The sequence below is a fragment of the Bombyx mori genome, chromosome 12 (genome assembly GCF_030269925.1).
Source record: "Bombyx mori chromosome 12, ASM3026992v2".
NCBI lineage: Eukaryota > Metazoa > Arthropoda > Insecta > Lepidoptera > Bombycidae > Bombyx > Bombyx mori.
The window spans coordinates 1,459,426-1,470,561 of record NC_085118.1 but is presented as its reverse complement, the minus strand read 5'-3'; the positions used below and the strand labels follow the sequence as shown (position 1 = coordinate 1,470,561).

The following is an 11,136-nucleotide window of genomic DNA, read 5'->3' as shown; positions in this document are numbered from 1 at the left end:
CGAGGTAACAAATAAAGCTCTTAACCGAAAGACAATTTTATAGAAATTAAAACCGTATTTTCTTTACATTTGAGACGATATTATCTTACTGTTATTGAATTTCAGAATTGACCGCCGCGTACAGGGCGCGAAGTAATAAATAAAGCTCTTAACCGAAAAACAATTTTAATTGAAATTTTAAATTAGAAGGTAGGTTAGGTAGGAAAATATGTTTCCGGTACCTTTGTTGACTCCGCACGTCAGATGGTTTTAAAGATATGCTTTCTAGTTGAATCAATGTTTTTTTTTTTGTTTTCGTTTTAATAAAATATGAGGTTATATAACAAAGTTTAAGATTTTATGTTATCATGTCGAGAATCCTTAACATTTGTCATGTAGGTAAATAATGAATTGTGTCGTTTATGAATTGAGCGGTGTTTTGTAATTAAAAATATGTTATCAGTTTCGATGTATTATAAAATATATTATGTATACGTTTATAAATAAATATTATTGTTAAGTGTTTTATTTTTCGTGTTTTATAAAATAAACAGTTTATTGAAGTTATTTTTTATGTATTTTAATTTTTTAAGCTATTACATAGCTTTTATCGCGGGCTTTGAGCACGGCGACCGAATCAAGAAAATCCGTAACGAAAATAAAACCTAATACTCTCCACTACGCCTACCATGTAGCTCGCGTTCAACACATTCACACGTTGCGCTTGTGTAGTGTTTGTGAATAAGCGCGCGGCGTGACGTCGCACTGCATGCGCATCATGAAAAGTCTGCCCATCTCTCTCTCGTGCGGTCTAGCTTATGAGTGTGAAGGGGACAGTTAAGCTTTTGCTTTTGTTAATGTTTATAAATATAGTGTGCTCTTATTTTATATATTTATTATTGTTTTAATATTAAATTATTCTTGTCTAATTACAATTGCATAAGTTAATAAAAAATGCTATGCAATAGCTTTACCGCGGCAGTCCGCGAGTGCCACACGTTTTTTTCTATTGCTTTGATGGGTGGACAAGCTCACGGCCCATCTGGTGTTAAGTGGTTACCGGAGCCCATAGACATCTATAATGTAAATGCCGCTACCCACCTTGAGACATGTGTTGTAAGGTCTCAGTTTTAACAGTACAACGGTTGCCCCCCATTCAAACCAAAACTGCTTCACGGCAGAAATAGACAGGGCGGTGGTACCTATTCGGGCGGACTCACAAGACATAATTTTAGATTTTTATTCAGAATCATCCGCTATATTTGTTTGGAACCTAATTTCGTTGTAAAAATATGCGGTTTTGCTGGTAAATAGTCGGCTGACGTAGGTAATTACTGGGGATAATGGCTTCGGTATGTACATCTGAGCCGTGTCCCATTAGAGGAGCTGACGCCGGAGTACCATCACTGAGGCTGCTGGATGAACACTGCACACACAAAATGTTCATCCCAAGTTAAGATCAATGCTTACTCCGCGTTTTTTAACGTTCTCGATAGCGTAAAAGTTAACTCGAATCTGTATGGAGTTGGAACGTTTAACTACGTTTGCCGCTAGGGGCGCTGTTCCAACTGCATACAAATTTCAGTTAAGTGCCAAGGACCGTGCCCTCGTCGCCAAAATTGGGATCAGATCTTTATTTTATTGGTCAGACGGATGTACGAGCTCTCGGCCAACCTGGTGTTAAGTGCTTACCATAGCCCATAGACATCAAGGTCAATAAGAAATTAAGCTGCTTTCAGACTACGCTATAATATAATAGCATATAGTATATAGCTCATAGCACAACAATATCGCGCACCATACATTGTTACCGACACGTTCACACTGTACTGTACTATATATTATTGGCTAAGTATACGCTGCTATACTATATGGCACTATAGTATAGCGTATTCTGAAGGCAGTTTAACTGGAAACAACGCACGATCCTCCGGCCTTAAATTAGGATTCTCTGTGTTATTGGTACCGGACTGACAAACTTATATAGACACCCAGACAAAGAGCAAACGAACCTGTTCATCACACGAATGATTGCCTGATGCGGGAATCGAACTCACGACCCTCGACGCAACAGTTAGGGCTGCTAAATAATGCACAACTGAGTCAGTCATCATGAGTGCCGCCATCAAGCTTGAGATATAAGCTCTAAATCTCGGTTGTACAGTATGACAGCGGCCCCACCCTTCGAATCGGAACGCATTACTGCTTTGCAGCAGAAATGGGCAGGGTGGCGGTACCTACCACAATAAGCCGTCATGCCTTCTGATTTGAGCGGTAAGACAGTTACTATGCAATAGAAACTTAGATGCCGTGTCTCATGGTGGGTGTCGGTAAGTTGTCATCTCTATGAGATCTAGTGTCCAATAAACACAATATTTTATAAGGGTGCATTTTAATGGTGTATATTCCAGGTATTTTGTATCAAAATATATATATGTATACATATATACATATATATACGATTTGAACGTCTACGTTGTTGTAAGATCTGGAATGTTCTTTGAATTTCTGTTATCTTACTTAGAAATGTATTTTTTGTATGATACATTATAAGCAATAACCCGTATTTGCGTAAATCGCGTCAAGGACTTTGTTAAGGGGTCTTCAATTGACTTGATTGGATGTGGATCGAAAAAAAAAAACTAATTAAACTCATGTACTCAAACAATTTGATTTTGCTTACCTCAACTGGGCCCGAGCAGATATTTCGACTGACTTCAAAAAAGGTAAAAGTTAGCAATTTGTTTGTATTTTTTTTCGTGTGCGCGTGTGTGTAATATCTTAAATTTTTTTCATACACAGCCAACTGAGCTTCTCGCGGGAATCCTCAGTGGATCGCGATTCCGATCCGTTAGTAGATTCTGCGAAGCACTGTTCTTACTATGGCTAGTGTTAGGAAATTTTCTCAGGTTGAAGCCGTGAGCTCACCTACCCATCGGGGTGTAGCTGGAATATTCTCTTAGGCTACCAGCGAATAGGTAGGGGAAAAACAACATGTGTGCAATTCACACCGTGGTAGAAGTGAAACCATCAAAAATTAAAATACAATTATCCTAAATGTCTAAGTATATGTAAAATTTTGTCATTAGTAAATAATTGTAAATCATCTTTTAAGGTATGAGGTAGCGCCCTCTGTGAATTGATATTTTAACTTCACGTATAATGCGTTCTATCTCATTCTCTCGCCGGCTGAATCTCATACATTTATGTGTTTGTGTCTCTATCGACTTATTTTTTCGTTTCAATGAGTTTGAAATCACAACCATTCTAAAGAAGTTTCACTTCAAAAAAGATCAGATTTTTTTTCTATTTGAATCAACTATGATGATCTTTTTGTTATTTGAAAGCTGGTACCTTTCATGTTTTCTCAACATCTCGATGTGAATGCCATCGTCTACTTCCCATCGAGAGCGAGGATTATGGTTCTTTCATCGCAAGGCGTTCTTACGTGCATCAGGTTAGGTTTGATAAACGAAATATTACTTGGTATAAAAATACTCAAACTCTGATTGATTAGCACATTTAAAAATGATAATCCGTCGTATTTAGGAGGCTAGTTCACGCAGAGGTCGAGCTGAGTCGCTTAACTAGCAACGTCGAACTGATTCCTTTTGTTCTTAAAAGTTATATAAAAAATCGTGTAGTTGAACATTGCGTTGCGTAAATGTATTTATACTCAGCTGAACATAAATCTTTACCATTTTCAAGTCAGTGAGTCAAGTTTGAATTTAGTTCCTTCCGGCGTTTTTTCGCCGCCACGCTCCAAGAACTTAAAACCCGTCGGTTAATATACGAAGTGCAGTGAAATCACAAAAAAGTTCGAAAAGTTGCATTTTTTGCGTAGACTGGTGAACTAGTTTACGGCGAAACCGACCTCGAGTTTTTTTAAGTTACCTATACTTGTTTAGGCGCGTTATGAAAAATTGATAAGAGTGACATTTTACAATGCGCGCGCACCGTGACAACAAAATTAACAGAAATGAAGCTGCCCACTAAATCGCTCATTACAATACGACCGACGTAACTTGGCGAGTCTGAATATAGCCGCAGGTGAACTTTCCGAACCGTACCGAGAATTACCGAATTTATACGATGTCAAGAAAAGGGATGTCCAATATGCGGGTTTGAGGATGTTGTTTAATCGTTTTTTTTTTCAAATTGATTAAAATTTTTATAAAAAAAAGAAATAAATTTTATAAAAATAAAGTATAACTTCTTACGCGCGTACATAAGTACACGCACCTTTTTTTTTATTGCTCAGAGGATGGAGCTCACAGCCCACCTGATGTTAACTGGTTACTGGAGCCCATAGACATCTACGGCGTAAATGCGCCACCCACCTTCAGATATAAGTTCTAGGGTCTCAAGTGTAGTTACAACGGCTGCCCCGCCCTTCAAACCGAAACGCATTATTGCTTCACGGCAGAGATAGGCAGGGTGGTGGTTCCTACCCGTGCGGACTCACAAGAGGTCCTACCACCAGGTATTAGTCTAAGTTTACTCGCAATAGAATGACGTCTATTTTAACTCTCACAGCGTGATTAATTTGCGATGGAAATAGTCGACCTATGGTACTGACCTGTAAAAGCTCAGAACATATAAGCCACCGGTACTAAAAATAACAATTAGGAGTATTAAGATGACTTAAAATATACCCTCACTATTTTGCTACATAAATGATTATGTAGCAAAATAGTGAGGGTATATTTTTGAAGTCTAAATTAGTACCTTTTCTTTTTTTTTTTTATTGCTTAGATGTGTGGGCGAGCTCACAGCCCAGCTGGTTTTAAGTGGTTACTGGAGCCCATAGACATCTACAACGTAAATGCGCCACCCACCTTGAGATACAAGTTCTAAGCTCTCAGTATAGTTACAACGGCTGCCCCACCCTTCAAACCGAAACGCATTACTGCTTCACGGCTGAAATAGGCAGGGCGGTGGTATCTACCTATGCGGACTCACCAGAGGTCCTACCACCAGTATTTACGCAAATTATAATTTTGCGTGTTTGGTAATGTTAACAATGATAATACTGTTGAATGTTTTTTTCAGTAAACGTAAAATCAGTAAAGGTTAGTTGCATACATTTACTGATTTATTTAAATGAGTGCTCGTCAGTAATCAAACTACATTGTTCTAAATAAATGTATTTATTTAATTATTTGGGAAACCAACAGTACAAAATAATCATATAATATTTAAAAAAAATTGCTAAAACAATAACCAAACATGCTTCTAACATAAATATTTAATTAACACGTGGTCACGTGTGACTTCTGCGTTGAAGGAAAGATATCTATATACATATATAAAAATGAATAGCTGTTCGTTAGTTTCCCTAAAACTCGAGAACGGCTCGACCGATTTGGCTAATTTTGGTCTTGAATTATTTGTGGAAGTCCAGAGGTTTAAAAGGTAGATAAATATGAAAATGCTCGGAATTATCCCGGAATTGTTTGTTTTAAGTTTATTTTATACAAAAGTTTAGGTCTTTTATTTATCGATTGATACACTACGAAGTCTGCCGGGTGCTGACCCGTGCTAGTTGTGTAATAAAAATTAAACCTGAATTATTTGTGAAAATTCCGTATTAACTGGGCAATGTATCATCGGGTAGGTTCGACCATTATACCTATATTTTTTACAAAACAATCTTAGGTTCTTATTCGATATCCGTTGTAACTCAACATGTGTTTGCTTTGTCGGTGAAATACGCTCACTTCCTTCCACCAGGAAGGACATATTATATATAGGTATAAGACGGAAGTGTGGTTGCGACCTTTTTTTTTTTTTAATTCCTACCTAAGCTGATAGCCTTGAGAGGCTATGTTAGCGTAACCTAACAAGTAGGTGAGCGCACGGGGCTCAAACCTGACTACGTTGCTAACACTGGCCCTAGCAAGAGCAGTCTATCATCTCTCATCATCATCTACCACCGGATCGGAACGCGACCCTCTGAGAAGATCCGGCGAGAAACTCAGTGGGCTGTGTCTATGGGTTAATTCGCTCGTCGAGCCCTTCGTCGCAAGCAACGGGTTCGACGTGAACGATGACCGGTACTTGAGGTGCCTAAAAGCACCGTTAGTGGATCGGGAAGATCCGAAATGACGCTTAGGGCGACGTAGACTGTTTACCATTCGGTCCCCAGGATCGGGAATGATAGTGCTCGAGGAATTGTCAGAGCCTTTTTACTGTAATTTTTACTGTTGAAAATGTGTGAAATAATGATCGGAGCCGACCACTCCAGTTCCGAGATCCCATGAGCTCGATGTCTCATTGTAGACTGTCCCAAAGTTCAAAAAAAAAAAGACAAATTGATATTACCGATACGAATTCGCATCAATTCTCAATAGGTACATTACAAGAAACGAAATAATATGATGAAAAATTTGTAGCTTAAATCGTCGTTCGATACGAACGCACCGGACGTCTTACTCATTAAGCTGCGGCCTGAGGTAGCAGGGTAACTATCAAGTCCGTAAAGGTATGAAAATAAATTTTTAAAGTTAATTTAATTAAATTCATTCAATTCGAAACATTTAGATCACAACGGATTTTGTTTTAATACTAACAAGCAATCGACTCGCGACTTCACCCGCATAGACTAAACTTCTCTTAAGTTTTTTTTTTATTGCCCTTTTATACACACGAGCATACGGCCCACCTGATGGTGAGTGGTTACCGTCGCCCATGGACATCAGCAATGGGCCAGGGGCAGAGCCAAGCCGCTGCCTACCGAAATATACATACATATAATAACTAGGGTCAGCCTTGTAGGCGTACGATAACAGTTTTATTTCTACTGGCGGCTCGCTCCGGCTCCGCTCGGGTCTTTAACTAAAATTTCAACGATATTTTTTGTAAATAATAATGTGTTCTACAAAGCCGTAGTATTTTATTTTATTCGATCATCAATAGTTTTTGCAGTGGACGCGATGTAAAGAATATTGTAGGTATTTTTACACCTTGGGTTACATTATTGGATTTTTAGTAAGGATCCCAATTTAAAAAAAAAAAGATTATAGCCTATGTCACTCGGGAATAGTGTAGCTTCCAAACAGTGAAAGAATTTCTCAAATCAGTTCAGTAGGTTCGGAGCCTATTCAATTCAAACAAACAAATCTTTCCTCTGTATAATATTGGTATAGAAGTATAAATATCACTTGACCCCAAATTCAGGGTTTTTGTCCAAAAATCGCCCAAAGAAATCCTATCGGTTAGTGAAAATCTTATCAAATTGCGTGTTTAAGAAAAAGCAAGCAAAGCATCAGACACAGACTGAGAGCGACTTTGTTTTACACTACACAGGAAAAAGAATACAGACGAAATTGATCCATAAACAAGATTTTAACTCTAAAAGGTTTTAATTATTTCTAAGAATCGCAGATACTTATACATTTGATTCGTACTAAAACTATTTTAAAGTTTAAACTAATTTTAAACCCTACGAGACACGGTGACAACCAACGCTGACAGATATCATTTTTATATCCGCTGCCTGCTTCTAAAAAACACCTAAAGCACCGGTCATCGTTCCCGTCGAACCCGTCGCTTGAGACGAAGGGCTCGACGAGTAAATTAACCCTCAGACAAGCCCACTGAGTTTCTCGCCGGATCTTCTCAGTGGGTCGCGTTTCCGATCCGTTGGTGATTCTGCGAACGGCTCTTGCTAGGGTTCGTGTTAGCAACGTCGTCAGGTTTGAGCCCCGTGAGCTCACCTACAAACGTTAGGGTTACGCTGAAATAGCCTCTCAAGGCTATCAGCACAGGTAGGAAAAAAAATCCATTTCCAAGAAGAACGTCATAATTGTCGGGAAATAAACAACAAATTCATTCTTACGCGATGGTATTTGGAAAAAAATTAGTATTGAAATGTTATAACTGACGACCGCAACACCCTCTAGGGACACAGGGTGTAAATAATCTGTGCACTTAGAGGCGCCACCAAACGTAATTTCTTATAGTAGGTATTACTAATTAAGTACAATTAAAATCGTGAAAATATTCTTACAATGGCGTGTCTTTAATTTTAGGCGTTATCAACAAATAACCACAATCGATTTGAATTGCGAATATCGGTGGACAATATCTATGTTAATTTATCAACACTGTCTTCAGTTATTCAGTTCTGTGTATAGAGGCGCGACGCTTACACGTCTTCCTCTTGATAATAAATCCATTAAATATTGTCAGCGCGAAGGAAAAAAATAGTTTGATTAAGTTTCGGCCGGTTTCATTGCGAATTCGTGTAAACAAAATATTAATTTCTGTGTTTATATTTGTGTTTTAAAACTGAATGATTCCTTGTGATAATCGCGGCGACGTTCGGTAAGTTTATCAAATTGTTTTTAAGGGTCGGGCGTCTTAATTTTTTTTTTTAGTTTTATTTATCTTATTAAATAACTTCCTTATCAGTTAATATTTTACTTTAAACATATTATCAAATTATCGTTTTGCTATTAATTCATTTTTTGCACTATTTGACTGCTCATTAACCTAAATTATATAAATGCGACAAAATATTTGATACGACTAGTAAAGTCTTTGGAATATTTTTGTTTAAAGTGAATTCTTTATTGCAATTATTTTTGCGAGGCTTACGCGATTTGTTTACGGTTGTTTACGATTTGGTCGGCCTATCATTGTATTTTTTTTAATCTCACGCAGTCACCTTAAATGTGTATAGTCTAGAAGCTTAACCTAGATACTATTTTCCTCGGTCAAAAGTTTCAGTCATTATTGACGGAATTCCGAATAAAAAAAAAAACAAAAATCGCTTGTTTGTAAAAAGGTTTTATTTTGAAATCACTGACAGTTTCAAACATTAATTGATCCTACAGACAATAATTAAGGTCAGAATCCATTAAGAAAACAGAGAGAGAGAGAGAGAGAGAGTTGCATCTTGATTTTAGAAAAGCTGAAGGTTTTTCGACGGCATTCCCAGTGCAGGAAAGCACATTCGGAATTATTCTTCATTACAAGTTTTAAAGTATTCATTGACTTTTGTTAGTAAAAATATCATGCACTACCAGGATGATACGCTAAAATAATCGAAAATTTTTAATGATGAAATAAAAAAATTAAAGCATTGTTAAACAAAAATAATTATACGTATTCTAATATATTCATAATAATTAAAGGAAATAAAACTAAACGATAGGCATAATGAGATTGATAATTTAATTTTTTTAAATGTTATTGGCAGAACATAACGTGCTATATCTAATGTGATAGTAATGTCTATATAGTGTTATATTTTTTTTAATAGAAATTTCATGTCTGGAATAAGAATAGTGAAATAATTAGTTTATCTCGGATTTCAAATTGATGACAGGGTTTTAAGCATTTTACGTGTTTACCCGTGCTTGTAGATATGGCAACATTAATGTCGCCTCCTTGAGGCGTGAGGTCGAATACTCAATTTTTTTATTGTTACTAACTACCCGCTCCGGCTTCGCTCGGGTGAATACCACTACTGAAAATAGATTATAGTAATTTTATATAAATCGTCGCAATCCTGCTGTTTAGTGGTGGTAGGACCTCTTGTGAGTCTGCACGGGTGGGTAGCACCACCCTGCCTATTTCTGCTTCTTTTTTTTTTGTCCTACCTAATCTGGTAGCCTTGAGAGGCTATTCCAGCGTAACCTTAACTAGTAGGTGAGCTCACGGGGCTCAAACCTGACGACGTTGCTAACACGAACCCTAGCAAGAGCCGTGCTTCGCAGAATCTACCACCGGATCGGAAACGCGACCCACTGAGAAGATCCGGCGAGAAACTCAGTGGGCTGTGTCTGAGGGTTAATTTACTCGTCGAGCCCTTCGTCGCAAGCGACGGGTTCGACGAGAACGGTGACCGGTGCTTGAAGTACCTAGAAGCACCGTTAGTGGGTCGGGAAGATCCGAGATGACGTGTTTTGGGCGACGTCGACTGCTTTCCATTCTTTCCGCAGGATCGGGAATGTAGTTACCTGCGGCCGCGATGAGAGGGTTCTCGTGTCGTGCCGCTTTAGTGTGTGGTATTTGGAAGTAGTATTTCTGCCGTGAAGCAGTAATGCGTTTCGGTTTGAAGTGTGGGGCAGCCGTTGTAACTATACTGAGACCTTAGAACTTATTTCTCAAGGTGGGTGGCGCATTTACGTTGTAGATGTCTATGGGCTTCAGTAACCACTTAACACCAGGTGGGCTGTGAGCTCGTCCATCCATCTAAATAATAAAAAAAGGCAAAAAATTTATAATTATCAAAACTCGCAAAAGCTACATAAAATACAGTACATGATATCTAATTGATAGTGATATAATTGATTGGCAGTAGTGCGGGTTTCTGTGTTAGGATATCTAGGGCATCTTGATAAGTGGTGGCTAGGTTATACCCCGGCATTGCCGATGTTTAAGCGATGGTCAACAGTAACAAGCACGCAGACGCCCAGGTCCTGTCTGATGGTAATTGGTCGCGGAACGAAATCCTCTCGACGATTTTAAATTAGAATTATCTGCAGTAGGTATATAATGAAGTCGTCGTGGCCTAAAGGATAAGGTGTTCGAATCCCAGGCGAGTACCAATTATTCCAATGAAATACGTACTCAACAATTGTTCACGATTAACTTCCACAGTGAAGGAATAACATCGTGTAATAAAAAATCAAACTTGTACCACCACCCTGTCTATTACTGCCGTGAATGAATGAAAAAAAAATAGCTGTCCCCTACCACCGTAATATAATTAAAATAGGTAGGTATAAAACAATAGGCCAGCTTAATAGTCGTGACCAAACCACGAGCGATACAAAAATAAGTGATTAAACTCAAAATAAAACAAGGAAAATTCTCGTGATAAATGATTTTTACATTAAGATCAGAAACAAATTACTCTTTATCATTGAGAAGTTCAATATTATATGGCGTGGTTATTAAATAAAAACTTTTAAATGGCGTAAAGGAACAGATGACCTGATATCAGGTCGACTGTTGCACTCGTGAGTCGAGTTACGATTATATTGCAATGGCTTTTTTTTTTTTTTTTTTTTATTGCTTAGATGGATGGACGAGCTCACAGCCCACCTGGTGTTAAGTGGTTACTGGAGCCCATAGACATCTACGACGTAAATGCGCCACCCACCTTGAGATATAAGTTCTAAGGTCTCAAGTATAGTTACAACG

General features: G+C 38.1%; 1 protein-coding gene across 1 annotated transcript in view; it reads left to right on the top strand.

The window, feature by feature from the left end:
• Positions 1 to 8,095: 8,095 nt before the first annotated feature.
• Positions 8,096 to 11,136, top strand: part of SCRB4 (scavenger receptor class B member 4) — a 72,100-nt gene continuing 69,059 nt past the window's right edge. The window contains 1 exon segment of the mRNA NM_001171180.1: positions 8,096 to 8,307. The gene's annotated coding sequence lies outside the window, so the exon portion shown is untranslated.